We start from the raw sequence: 14,079 nt of genomic DNA on the forward strand, positions 1-14,079 counted from the left end.
CCCTGGGGTAGTCCAAAATTGGGGGTCATCCTGTGTGGAGTTTGCATGTTCTCCCTGTGTCTGTGTGGGTTTCCTCTGGGGGCTCCGGTTTCCTCCCACAGTCCAAAGACATGTAGGTCAGGTGAATCGGCCATATAGTCCATGGGCCAGAGCCCAAAATTTCCTATTTCGGTACACTCAAGGTGGCAAAACTTACTTATAATTTTTGAAAGGATCCATGTCTGTAGATGATATTTTGGTATGATAACCATTCCTGAGTGGCAGCTGTATCACAGTTATCAGCTCATGAAGTTAACCACCCCCTAAACTAAATTGCATTTTAGACGCTGGTGCATATCCTGGTTTAGCCTCATGGTCAGGACATTTTTCAATGTTCTATAATATTGTCTTTGGTATAATTTTAAAGGGGACCTTCTTAGCTTTCATTCAAGCCCTGTTGTGGATATTTCTCACAAATATAGAGGTCACTTGAGCTCTTCAACCCGTCAATAACACACATCTTTCTGCAATGTTCGCCTAAACTATATACTTTCTTTTAGCCCTGTGGCATCTAAGAATATCAGGGACACAAAACACAAAAACTGGAATACTCACAGGACTGTAAAGATTCAGGAAATGTATAATATACCCATACTATTTCATTGTGTGAGGTGATTGTGAGCCTTAAATTAGAAGGGCATTATTACTAAGAAACTAACTAGACCAAAGCCAGTTAGTCCATGGGTCAGACCAGATATCGATATCACCCAAGGTGACACAACTTCACTGGTGCCATTTTATTTGGTACACTAACAGAAGTAAAATAATACATGATAACCTTTCCAAATGAGCAGCTATTTCATTTTTCTTTCAGGAAACCTGTTTCTGTGCCTCTCACGATTGTGTATTTGCCCAGATTTTTACAAATATAGCATTTCAACACCCCTTGTACTGATTAGCCTAGCTTAAACTCTGGGACAGTTCTTAGTTGGCCAACAACCAAGGATAACCAGTACTGTGTACTTCCATTCATTGTGCTAAGCTAGGCTAACGTGCAGCCAGATAGCTTTCTACTAAACACATATAGAGGAAACTGGTATCTATCTTCTTGTCTCACTCTGGAGAAGATTGTAAGCTAATTTCCCATAATGTTAGCATGTTCTTTTAATGTATATGTTAATATGATTAGTTAAAGTGGCTATGAGGAACTTTCATCATGTGTTGATTTTAGCGGCCTCATGTGGACAAAATACAGCTGTTGCATAGCAACTAGGTAATGTATCTATTTGTGGCTATGTAAGATAAATAATGGTAATATGACGCTGGTGAAGCAAATTAAACTTTGTTTTAGTAGTGTTCATACACCTAAGTTACATGTAGTTGTTTGTATGTGGCAGGTGAAAACTGACTGAATATGGCCACTGGTGAACAAGCAAGTTTTTAACCAATACCAAAGCGCCCACGGGTGGAGTGCATTATCCACTGTTCTGATGATACAGATAAGCTGGTTTCACTACAAAGTGTCGACTCATGGAGAACTCTGCTCAGGGCAGCTCAGATACGAAATCATGCACCAGTTTTGAAACTGGCAAAAGACATTCCTGAGGGACAGATTCCAGCAATCTACTACCACAGAAAGTGTCGCAGTATCTTCACTATGAAGCAAATTCTTGATGGCCTCCTTGCAAAAGAAAAGAAAAGTTGTGTCTCTGCTGAAGAGAAACAATCTAAGAGAGTAGCTGGACATGCTCCAAGTACATCTAGGACTTATGATGCAGAGTGCATATTTTGTCAGAAAAACAGCAAATATTCTAAGAGACAGAATACGAGAGAAGTACTGGTGCAGTGTCGAGAACTGCGAGCTGATGCAAAGATCAGGAGTGCAGCCACAAAGAAAAGGGACAGCAGAATCCTTGCCATTGTGAGTAGAGACCTTGTAGCAGCTGAAGGGCACTACCACAGGTCATGCTATAGACTTTACACCAAAGAAGAGGTTTCCAAAGGAGAGGTTGCCAGTAATGAAGATGATGATGCTGCAGCCCAGTATGAAGCTGCTGTGAATAAGGCATACAATGAGCTGTTCCTCTTCATCAGGATGGAGCTTTTTGGCAATCCTCAAGTGATGACAATGACTGATCTCTCTTCTAGACTGGTAGCTTCAATGAACTCCCAAGGCATTGCCCAAGTCAAGGAATCAACCAAGAAGCACATAAGGCGAAACCTGGAGAGTGAGTTTGCTGGAGCCTTGCAGATATTCCCTGATGAGAAAGGAAAATTCCTCCTCTATCCCGATAACTTGTCCATGAGGGAACTTGCCAAAGAAAATCAGTCTCTCAAAAGGGAGCTGCAGACCCTGTAAAGTGTAGTGCACAAGATGTTATAGCCAAAGCAGCCATCAAATTGAGAGCAGACATTAAAAGTCAAGATGTTCCTCAAACCTGGCCGCCTGAAGTCAAACCAGAAGCAGAATGTCCTACCATTCCAGAGTCGCTCATTATCTTCCTGTACTCTCTACTCACAGGCTCAAATGATCCTGATCATGCATCCCAGAGAGTGCAGTGCCTTCTGCAGTCATTTGGCCATGACATAGTATATGCAGTGACATGTGGAAATACCAAGCCTTCCAAGCACATTGTTCTGCCATTCAGTGTCAAATCGTTGACAGGAAATGTAGAGTTGATAAACATCCTCAACAGACTTGGTCACAGTGTGTCCTATTCACAGATGGAAGAGATCAACACTGCCCTGTGTCTCCAGAAACTTTCATCATCAGGGAGTGGCTTTGCCTTTCCAGCTAACATCCATCCTGGCATATTCACAACTTTAGCCTGGGACAATATCGACCGTCTTGAAGAAACTGTCAGTGGTGAGGGAACATCTCACAGAGTCAATGGGATTGCTGTGCAAGCAAAGCCAGTCAACCCACTTCCTGTCCAACCCATGCCCACTGTTCCCAAAACAAAGAAGAGAAGCGTTGATGGACCCCCAACAATGTTACCAACTTACAATGCTGGACAACGGGTAGGGCCACCACAAAGCAAAAAGTCAGGTGCCGATACTGCAGCCAATACTAAGCTTGCTAGAGAGAAAAACCTTCTTTGGGTCCTAGCACGCATGTCACAACAAGAAGAACAGTCAGTCAGCAGCTGGACAGGCTTCAACATCCTGACTCGAGGAGAGATGACGGTCATCCCCGACAATATAGGCTATCTGCCTACCATCAATGCTCCAGCGACACAAATGTCTACTGTCAACGAGGTGCTTAACCAGTCACTGAGCATCATGCAGTGCTTAGGCCTGAGGAAGATTGTCTGTGTCTTTGACCAAGCCCTGTATGCGAAGGCTGTCGAGATCACATGGAAACACCATGACAAGTTCCATGATATCATCGTTAGGCTTGGGGTATTCCACACCATCTGCACACTGCTGGCAATAATAGGAAAGCGTTTCCAAGATGCTGGACTCAAAGACCTCTGCATTGAGTCTGGCATGATTGCAGAAGGCTCAATTGCTGGTGTTATGGATGGCCGCAAGTACAACAGGGCAGTGCGACTACACCAGCTCCTGTATGAGGCTCTCATGCGACTTACCTTGAATGGTTTCCTGTCCTGGTTGGAAGAAACTCACAGGAATGACATGGTTCACCTGAATGAGACACTGAAGACCATTGACAGCCTTGGGAAAGAAGTCTCACAACATGCTTTGAAGGAGGTCCTCGAGAACAGCTCTTGTACACGCATCATGGATCTATTTGAAGTCTACCGTGAGTTCCTTAGAGGTGGAAATGGCAGCCTCTCGAACTTCTGGATGTCCTATTTGGACATGGTTGAAATCTTGTTGGGGCTCATCCGAGCATCCAGAGAGGGAGACTGGATGCTACACTTGGCTAGCATTCGAGCAATGATCCCATGGTGCTTTGCTTATGACAGGATGAATTATGCACGCTTCCTCCCCTACTACTACGCCCAGATGTCTGAGCTGCCCATCACACACCCAGATGTGTACACAGAATTCATGGAAGGAGGCTTCTCAGTCCAACTGGGCTCCACCAATCCCTTTGGCCGAATCCCTGTTGACCAAGCTATAGAAGAAACGGTGAACAAAGACACCCAAACAGCTGGAGGGACAAAGGGATTCAGCTTGAAGCCAGGAGCTGTGACCAAATATTATCTCACAGCTGAGTATAGAAGCATGTACCTCAGACAGCTGAGAGACCTGACAGGTCAAGGCAGGTGCAAATGGTCTCATCCAGATCTACAGAGTCCAAGGATCAAGAGAGATGAAGCAGATGTCCAGTCTCTCATGGACCTTATGGAGAATAACTGGCTCAATCCTATGTCCCCTGATGAGATTGATTTGGTTAGCCTCTCCACTGGCAACATGGCTCCACCTGATGTGACCACAGATCTCTTGAGAGCTCTTGAGAAAGGAGAAGAGGCCTACCAAGCATTCCAGCAAACAAGGTTAGATGCAGACCCACCACCTGTGAAATTCCACGACAAGATGACCAAGCAAAGTCTGAAAACATTCTCCAATGTCAGCACAAAACAAGCTCATGGAAAGAAAGCACAGGATGTGGTTCTGAAGGCAGATAGAAACCTTTTCAGTCACATGATCCTGGTGGCTGAAAGCAGGAAGGTGAATCTGAAGGATGTCCTTGCCTACCCATTGGGCCCACTACCATGGGCACTGGCAAATGCTGATGGGTCCTTACGAAAAACAAACAAGGCTGCACTTGCCAGAGAGCTTGAAAAGAATGTATCTCCTGCAGAAGACATCCCAATCCCATCTACTTCCATCATTGATGGGATGAGCCTGGTCCAAAAAATGAATGGCAACAACAAAACCTTTGCACAGGTGGCAGAGTCAGCCTTGACCCAGGTCCTCCATGAGGGAGCACAGAGTGGGAGGATTGATGTTGTTTTTGATGTCTATCACCAGACTTCGATCAAAGATGCTGAACGCCTGAACCGGGGTGGAGACATCACTCTCCAGTACAAGAATCTTGCAGGGGGACACCACGTCCAGCAGTGGAGAAAATTTCTGTGCAGTTCCTCCAACAAGACCAGTCTCATCAAGTTTCTGGTGGAAGAGTGGAAACTCCCACGATACAGAGCTATGCTGCATGGCAAGGTGTTGTACATGACCTGTGAGGAAACCTGCTACAAGTTGACAGAAGATGGGTGTGAGGAAGCAGCAGAACTGCACTCCACACATGAAGAAGCTGACACCCGTCTGCTCCTGCATGCATTGCATGCAGCAAATGCGGGCTCAAAGTCAGTTATCATCACAGCTGAGGACACTGATGTCATGGTGCTTTGTCTTGGCTTCCAGAAGGACATCACCTGTCCCATCTACCAGAAGTGTGGGACTCAGAACCGCACACGGTTTGTCGACATCACCAAACTGGCAAGTTCACTTGGAGACAGCATCTGTGACAGCCTAATTGGCTTACATGCCTTCACAGGCTGCGACACTGTCAGTGCATTCGCTGGTCGAGGGAAGCTGAATGCCCAAGATAGTGAGAAAGCACACTTCCTGCCAAGAGACTTTTAGTCAACTGGGACAGACATGGAATGTGAGTGATGAGCTGTTCCAGAAAATTGAGCAGTTCACCTGTCGGATGTATGTTGCTAATAGCAGCACTGCTGAGGTGAACAAACTGCGTTACCAGCTCTTCTGCACCAAAAGGGGAGAGGTTGAGTCCAGCCAGCTGCCACCATGTAGAGACTGTCTCTTTATGCATGTTCAACGAGCCAACTATCAGGCAGCAATATGGAAGTGCTGTCTGCAGGCTAACCCTGTGGTGCCAAGCCCTACTGAGTATGGATGGACAGACGATGAAGGCAAGCTGGCCATTTACTGGATGCGCTCCCCACCTGCACCAGATGTGGTCTTGGAAATGCTAACATGCAAGTGTGTGCATTCATGCAAAATGCCAAGCTGCATGTGCCTGTCAAATGGACTTCCATGCACAGACATGTGCAGGTTACAGACCTGCAGTAACCAAAAACAGCAGGATGGTCCAGAACTGGAATTTGAACTTGGGGAGTCAGATGATGAGAGAAACGAGCAGTTTGATGAATGACAGTGTGATGATTCTGATGGTTTTACTGTGGTAGTAGTCTATTGATGCACAGGATGTTGATTCTGGACTTGGTTACCCAGAGCTTGATAACAACAATGTAACCATATTCACATATACCCATTACCCTACCCATTACCATTACATATACCCACTAATGATATGGGATTACATGTATCATTGACTAAGTATATGTAAATGTCAATGTTGTTTAAAATATTAAAATAGTTCATTACCTCACTATGGTATTCCTTTTTATCATGTATTTTGATTGTGTATTTAAACAAATGTATAGAGACCAGTTTGTGACCTAACTGGCTTTGGTCTAGTTCTCGTTTAAGGTTCACAATCACCTCACACAATGAAATAGTATGGGTATATTATACATTTCCTGAATCTTTACAGTCCTGTGAGTATTCCAGTGTTTGTGTTTTGTGTCCCTGATATTCCTAGATGCCACAGGGCTAAAAGAAAGTATATAGTTTAGGCGAACATTGCAGAAAGATGTGTGTTATTGACGGGTTGAAGAGCTCAAGTGACCTCTATATTTGTGAGAAATATCCACAACAGGGCTTGAATGAAAGCTAAGAAGGTCCCCTTTAAAATGATACCAAAGACAATATTATAGAACATTGAAAAATGTCCTGACCACAAGGCTAAACCAGGATATGCACCAGCGTCTAAAATGCAATTTAGTTTAGCGGGTGGTTAACTTCATGAGCTGATAACTGTGATACAGCTGCCACTCAGGAATGGTTATCATACCAAAATATCATCTAAAGACATGGATCCTTTCAAAAATTATAAGTAAGTTTTGCCACCTTGAGTGTACCGAAATATCGTCTGGCCCATGGACTAATACTAAATTGTCCCTAGGTATGAATGTGTGTAGGTGTGTGTGTGTATGTCGGCACTGTATGATAGTCTGGCGGCCTGTCCAGGGTGTCTCTCTGCCTGCCACCCAATGACTGCTGGGAAAGGCTCCAGCATCCCCGCCACCCTGAGAGCAGGATAAACGGCTCGGAAAATGGATGGATGGATGGATGGATGGATATCTGTGACATAGGTAATTTTTACTGTTAATTTTGATATGTATTGCTGTAATATTAATTTATGTGACTGTTTTCTGTGACACTAATACTTATTACTGATAGTAATCTCTTTTGTCAAAAATTTGCTGTCGTTTGTAGCAGTATATGCCTAGCAAGCCAGTAAAGTATGGCATCAAGATATGGGTGGCCTGTGACATACACTCACCGGCCACTTTATTAGGCACACCTGTCCAACTGCTCGTTAACGCAAATTTCTAATCAGCCAATCACATGGCAGCAACTCAATGCATTTAGGCATGTAGACATGGTCAAGACGATCTGCTGCAGTTCAAACCGAGCATCAGAATGGGGAAGAAAGGTGATTTAAGTGACTTTGAACGTGGCATGGTTGTTGGTGCCAGACGGGCTGGTCTGAGTATTTCAGAAACTGCTGATCTACTGGGATTTTCACGCACAACCATCTCTAGGGTTTACAGAGAATGGTCCGAAAAAGAGAAAATATCCAGTGAGCGGCAGTTCTGTGGGCGAAAATGCCTTGTTGATGCCAGAGGTCAGAGGAGAATGGCCAGACTGGTTCGAGCTGATAGAAAGGCAACAGTAACTATAATAACCACTCATTACAACCGAGGTATGCAGAAGAGCATCTCTGAACGCAAAACACGTCGAACCTTGAGGCAGATGGGCTACAGCAGCAGAAGACCACACCGGGTGCCACGCCTGTCAGCTAAGAACAGGAAACTGAGGCTACAATTCGCACAGGCTCACCAAAATTGGACAATAGAAGATTGGAAAAACGTCGCTGGTCTGATGAGTCTCGATTTCTGCTGCAACATTCGGATGGTAGGGTCAGAATTTGGTGTCAACAACATGAAAGCATGGATCCATCCTGCCTTGTATCAACGGTTCAGGCTGGTGGTGGTGGTGTAATGGTGTGGGGGATATTTTCTTGGCACACTTTGGGCCCCTTAGTACCAATTGAGCATCGTGTCAACGCCACAGCCTTCCTGAGTATTGTTGCTGACCATGTCCATCCCTTTATGACCACAGTGTTCCCATCTTCTGATGGCTACTTCCAGCAGGATAACGCGCCATGTCATTAAGCTCGAATCATCTCAGACTGGTTTCTTGAACATGACAATGAGTTTACTGTACTCAAATGGCCTCCACAGTCACCAGATCTCAATCCAATAGAGCACCTTTGGGATGTGGTGGACCGGGAGATTCGCATCATGGATGTGCAGCCGACAAATCTGCAGCAACTGCGTGATGCTATCATGTCAATATGGACCAAACTCTCTGAGGAATGTTTCCAGTACCTTGTTGAATCTATGCCACGTAGGATTAAGGCAGTTCTGAAGGCAAAAGGGGGTCCAACCCGGTACTAGCAAGGTGTACCTAATAAAGTGGCCAGTGAGTGTACAATCCAACTACACTTGGAAGATGCAAGTCTACACAGGGAAGCCGACCAATGGAGGCCTGGAGAAGAACCAGGGGATGCAAGTTGTGCTTGATGTGACAGATGGACTGAGGGGGCACAATGTCATGTGTGAAAATTTCTTCACCTCTTATCAACCAAGTCAACCAGAAACTCCTGAAGAGGAAGATCACCATGGCTGGCACAGTTAGAAAAAAGAAACCTGAGCTCTCCTCTGCACTCCTCGCAACAAGAGAGAGAGAGGCCTTCCCATCAAAGTTTGCCTTAACCCCACCACCACTCTAGTTTCTTACCTCCCAAAGAGGAACAAGAATGTGGCCTCCCTGAACACACTGCACAAAACGGCTGAGATCAGTGAATGTGAGGACAGGAGGCCAGCCATCATCCTGGACTACAACCACAACAAAGGAGGTGTGGACAACCTGGACAAGGTGATTGGAAGTTACAGCTGCAGGAGGATGTCTGCCTGCTGGGCCCTGATCATCTTCCATAATATCATTGATGTGTCTTCATAGAATGCCTTCATGATACGGAACAAAATCAACCCTACCTGGATGCCTGATAAGTGGAACAAGAGGAGGCTGTTCCTGGAGCAGCTGGGAAAGGCACTTGTAACTCCAGAAAGTTGAATCAGTTCATCTGGACACAACATTTATTTGGAGAAATCTTTCATCACTCATCCAAGTGACTTCGTCAGGCTCAACTGACTGCAGGTATTCCCCAACCTTATAAACAGCACAGTTGAATAACGACCGAAACCAGCGGTTGGTTTCATATGCAAATTGCCAGGACCATTAACCATTACAAATTGTAACTAGAGTAACAATTTGCACTTGAAATCCACATGTTCAAAGAAGGGAGAGCCTCCCTCACACAGCAGCCTCTGCAACACTTGTGAAAGCTGTTCAGGGGGCTGAATCTTGCCCTGACTCATGTGAGGCTGCAGTTGGGGCAGGCAAGAGGAGGAGATGCCAATTCTGCCCCCCAAAGAAGGACTGTAAAACAAATACTATGTGCTGCATATTTGAGAAATACGTCTGCAAAGTCCACACACATGTTGTGTTTGTGCCGGGGGACCCGATCCTTGGGTTGGACCACTTTCTGGCGCAGTGTGTTTTAGGGTTTGAAAGCAACTGAGACACGGTGTTTGGAAAATACATGTCTCAACTGTTCCGACACTTCTGCCACATACAGAATCACCATTGGTTTAGCAGCTGTTGTCCTTCTCCTGTCTTTGATCAGCTGGTGCACTGTTTGGGCATCTTCCTGGCTTTGACAAATTCCCAGTTAGGATAACCATACTTAACTAGGGCCTGTTTAATGTGGGATTTCTCCCCTTTCCCGGCTGCTGTGTTGGTGGGGACGTTGTCAAGCTCAGTGGTACAGCGTCCTGATGACTCCTAGTTTGTGCTCCAGTGGATGATGAGAGTCAAACCTTAAGTAACCCGTTGATCAGTATGTGTTGGTTTATGGTAAACATCAACAATCAAATGCCACCCATCACCAATTGCAATTTCACAGTCTAAGAAGGCTAGCCTGTCATTTTTCACATCTTCCCTGGTGAACTTGATGTGGTTGTTCATAGAGTTAATGTATGGCAAGCCCTTTTAACATTTGTGGTCAGTGAAATGTGGTACTACATCCTGAGATTTAACTTTAACCCAGGTGTCATCCACAAATCTGAACCATTGGCTAGGTGGTGTCCCTGAATAGAACATCAGGGCCCTCTTTTCCACTTCCTCCATATACAAGTTGGCCACTATAGGTGAAACTGGGGAACCCATAGCATTACACCGTAAATGACTGTGGACAGTGCCTGTTGTTTTTCTGCATAAGACATCAGTACTGTGAAGTTTTTACATTTCAGTAGGTGGTGGTAATGCAACATTTCGGATTCCAACCACCAATAAAAACCAACAAGCGGGAGAAGAGTCTTTATGCATGCTCAATAATCCATCCATTACCCAAACCGCTTATCCTGCTCTCAGGGTTGCGCGGATGCTGGAGCCTATCCCAGCAGTCATTGGGCGGCAGGCAGGGGGACACCCTGCACAGGCTGCCAGGCCATCACAGGGCCAACACACACACACACACACACACACACACACACACACACACACACACACACACACACACACACACACACACACACACACACACACACACCTACGGACAATTTAGTATGGCTGATTCACCTGACGTGCATGTCTTTGGACTGTGGAGGAAACCCACACATTCACACGAAGAACATGCAAACTCCACACAGAGGATGCCAGGGACTACCCCCAAGGTTGGACAACCCTGGGGCTCGAACCCAGGACCTTCTTGCTGTAAGGCGACCATGCTAACCATTGGCCCCTGTGCCGCCCCTGCTCAATAATCCAGGTAAGAAAATCAAAGAAGGTTGAATCTGTTCATCTGGATACAACGTTTATTGACAGAAATGTTTCATCTCTTATCTAAGAGACCTCTTCAGTCTAAACTGACTGCAGGTATCTTCACCCTTATAAACAATACAGTTGTATAATGACTGAGGCGGAGCTGGAGGTGGCAGAGTTGAAGATGCTAAGATTTTCATTGGGAGTGATGAAGAAGGACAGGATTAGGAATGAGTATATTAGAGAGACTGCTCAAGTTGGACGGTTTGAAGACAAAGCAAGAGAGGCAAGATTGAGATGGCTTGGACATGTGTGGAGGAGAGATGCTGGGTATAATGGGAGAAGGATGCTGAATATGGAGCTGCCAGGGAAGAGGAAAAGAGGAAGGCCAAAGAGGAGGTTTATGGATATGGTGAGAGAGGACATGCAGGTGGCTGGTGTAACAAAAGATGCAGAGGACAGGAAGAAATGGAAATGGATGATCCGCTGTGGCGACCCCTAACGGGAGCAGCCAAAAGTAGTAGTAGTAGTTGCATAACGATCGAAACCAACGACTAAATGTAGCCGTGACCATTAAGTAGTGTTTCAATGGCCATGTGTATTACTATTCACAGAGGATTTGGGAATGTTTGCAATCACAGCATTATAAGAAGGCGACATATTTGCATATTACATTACAGTCATTTAGCCGAAGCTTTTATCCAAAGCGACTTACAATAAGTGCATTTAACGTAGGAAATCAGGAGAACTACTAGTCATCAGAGGTCATAAGTGCATCTAAACAAGCATCTAAGAGCAAAACCAGTGCTAAAGTAAAAGTGCAAGAAAGAGATTTTTTTTTAAATGAGTGAATACAATAAGTGCTAAAAACAAGTAACAGGGTAGTAGTTCTTGAAGAGGTGAGTTTTCAACCTGCGCCGAAAGATGGGCAGCGACTCCGCTGTCCTGACATCAGTGGGGAGTTCATTCCACCACTGTGGGGCCAGGACAGAAAAGAGCTGTGATCGGGTTGATCGGCAGCAGGGGCCTCTGAGCGACGGGGCAACCAGGCGTCCCGAGGCAGCAGAGCGAAGTGGTCAGGCGGGGGTGTAGGGCTTGACCATGGCCTGATGATAGGAAGGAGCTGTTCCTTTCACTGCCCTGTAGGCTAGCACCAGAGTCTTAAACTGGATGCGAGCAGCTACTGGGAGCCAGTGTAGGGACATGAGAAGGGGAGTTGTGTGGGAGAACTTAGGGCGGTTGAACACCAGATGAGCTGCAGCTTTCTGAACAAGCTCCAGAGGTCTGATGGCTGACGCCGGGGCGCCAGCAAGGAGGGAGTTGCCGTAGTCCAGTCGGGAGATGACCAGAGCCTAGATGAGCACCTGTGCCATCTCGTCGGTGAGGAATGGGTGAATCCTCCTGATGTTATAGCATATGAAACTGGTCATAGGTTTGGTCGTTATGCCTGATCCCTGGCCGGGTCTTAAAAGCCTGTGCTAACCAGCTAGCTCCAGTATTTACATACATCTTCAACACATCCCTGGCCCAAGCTGTCGTCCCCTCATGCTTCAAGCCATCCATTATTGTCCCTGTGCCAAAGAACAACAGTCCATCATGCCTGAATGACTACCGACCGGTGGCCCTGACGTCAGTAGTGATGAAGTGCTTTGAGAGGTTGGTGAAAGATTTCATCTGCTCATCCCTGCCCAGCTCATTTGACCCCTCCAGTTTTTCTATAAAAACAACAGGTGCGGAGACGATGCCATCTCCAACCTCTTGCACACTACCTTAACCCAACTGGATGGGGGGAGAGGGAACTACGTACGTATGCTGTTCATTGACTACAGTTCAGTGTTTAATACTACACTCCCCTCAATCTGGTCACAAAGATGAGGTCGCTAGGAATCAACACCCCGTTGTGCAATTGGGTGTGCAACTTTCTCACTGACCGGCCCCAGGTGGTTAGGGTGGGTGGCCTAACTTCCTGAACATTGATCCTCAACACAGGTGCTCCTCAGGGTTGTGTACTGAGCCCTCTGCTGTACAACATCTACACACATGACTGCAAAGCCATGGACAGTTCCACCTTCATCATCAAATTTGCAGATGACACAGAGGTAATAGGCCTGATTTCCAACAACAATGAACAGGCCTATCTGAACCAAGTAGATGACCTGGCACAGTGGTGCCAGTCCAACAACCTGACCCTGAATGTTAGCAAGACCAAAGAAATGGTGGTGGACTTCAGGAGACAGCAGGGGAAAGGATACAACCCACTAAAGATCAACGAGGAAACTGTGGAGAGGGTCTCCAGCTTTAAATACCTCAGCGTACACATTGCTGAGGACCTCAGCTGGACTCTTCACACTCAGCACTCTCTAAAGAAGTCAAGTCAGAGGCTCTACTTCCTGAAGCTGAGGAAATTCAAGGTCTCACCCTCCATCCTGAAGACCTTCTATTCCTTGGCTGTGGAGAGCATCCTAACAGGTTGCATCACCCCCTGGTATGGAAGCTCTTCTGCCCATGACCGAGTTGACCTGCAGAGAGTGGAATGCACCACCAGAACATCCCTCCCCATCCTGCAGGACACTTACACCAGAAGCGTGAGGATGAGAGCCAAGAAGATCATGAGCGACACTTCTCACCCTAACAACGGACTGTTTGGGCTATTGGGGTCTGGTAGACACCTCTGTAGTCTTAAGGCCAAAACAGAGAAACTAAAGAGAAGTTTCTATCCACAAGCCATAAGAACTCTCAACATATATGACCTGTCACATACCTGAGACAGCTAGGTTATTTTTTATTATTATTATTGTTTATTTTCACTTAAGAATGCACTGATCTTTTGTCTTTTATCTAGGCCTATGTCTTTTTTCAAATAATGACAGGCAGAGTACCCCGCTTCATTTCACTGCATGTTTTACTTTGTATTTCTGTGCACGTGACAAATAAAGTACTTGAACTTGAACTATGCAACTGTATTGTTTTTAGGGTGGGGATACCTGCAGTCAGTTTTGACTGAAGAGGTCACTTAGGTGAGTGATGAAACATTTCTGTCAACGGACATTGTCTCCAGATGAACTGATTCAACCTGAAGAGGGAGAAGAGACCGAGCGCCCCACCCACTGGGATGTGACGTAATTGGGCCTTATCCCGGAAGTAGAAAAA

Source organism: Lampris incognitus, chromosome 2 (genome assembly GCF_029633865.1).
Source record: "Lampris incognitus isolate fLamInc1 chromosome 2, fLamInc1.hap2, whole genome shotgun sequence".
Taxonomy (NCBI): Eukaryota; Metazoa; Chordata; class Actinopteri; order Lampriformes; family Lampridae; genus Lampris; species Lampris incognitus.